Source organism: Teleopsis dalmanni, chromosome 2 (genome assembly GCF_002237135.1).
Source record: "Teleopsis dalmanni isolate 2A chromosome 2, ASM223713v2, whole genome shotgun sequence".
NCBI classification, from domain to species: domain Eukaryota; kingdom Metazoa; phylum Arthropoda; class Insecta; order Diptera; family Diopsidae; genus Teleopsis; species Teleopsis dalmanni.
Window position 1 is genome coordinate 245,574,897 of NC_051847.1, and position 1,393 is coordinate 245,576,289.

A 1,393-nucleotide genomic window follows, 5' to 3' on the forward strand; every position below is an offset into this window, starting at 1 on the left:
TCAATACAATTCACAACGCAAATAAACGAGTACAACATGCTCATTCTGGCAGGATAATTGCATCCACGCCTCGAATCTGTGGAGTATTTGTAAACATATCGAATTAAAATTAAAGTTTCCAATTGATACATTAATTTGCCTTCACACAGATATGAATGAAAAAAAATTCAATTTCACACATTTCAATTAAAGTTTGAAGAGTTGCACACCCACCACGCCGGCGAGCAATATATACCCAGTACCCAGTACTCAACACTCAACACCCATCACACATCACCCAACACCCATCATCCACCACTGCCAACAACTTGATGAACCACTTAACGAACGCATTTATATGTTAAAAATGAATTTGTTTAAGTATCCTTACCGCAACCGCCTCGATAAATCCATTTTGATCTGCTTTACTTTTTAAAGTTATTTGTGTATTTGTACAATTGGTACAACACGCTTTATCCTTTCTCGTCCTTGTGATGTTAAATAAAAAAATTGTTGTGGAACACACATAAAAGTAGAAATGTTTAAATGCAGTAGTTTCGTTGCTTATCAAAGGAATACTGTTAACCTTAAAATCGGTAAATTAATTATTTTTCCGTATTTGCTGAATATTTTGCAATTTAACAAATAACATTGCAATGCAGTTCTTTTTTTAATTTTTTGTTTGGTTTTTATTTTATTTAAATTTTTTATTTACCGACAACGCATTTATTTCACTTTATTTCATTCAATAATATATTAACTAAGCTCAAAACAATCTCATTTGAAAGCACAAAGGATCAATTTCATTAGCACACAAAGTTCCTTAGAACAGGACTTTTACGTTCGCACATACAAATACACACCCGCTGGGATAGAGTGCCAGCAAGCAACTGACCGTTAGTGAATTGAAGCTCGATAAATGTACTGCACCGATCGCTGGATCGCTCGATCGCTTGATCGTTTGAACGCTTTCTTCGGCTGCCGATGCTACAGTGGCAAAGAGGCACACAATAGCAATACTCGAATAGCACGATACGAAATACCGACTACCCCTGCGCCTAAATGTGCACTTCCGTTTCTTATGGCTGCGCAGCAGAGATCCACGAGCCAAAAATCACGATCTTGCCGCCTTACAGTTAAGTAATCGTCTATTTAGAAACGAACGGATATTGTGCTTATCACGAACAACACTGGAACGTTTAGCTTCAAAGTTGACGTACACGTTATTTCACTATATTGATTACAATAACAAATGAACATGTATTATATATATATGTATATATATATTTTTGTATTTATTTTTACATGTATTATGTCTGTTATCGTTTCTTTTCGTTTTTTATTTATCGGAATTGCTCCAATTTACAAATATTTTCAAAGTTGATTTTAATTTTATTTATAATTACATACAAAT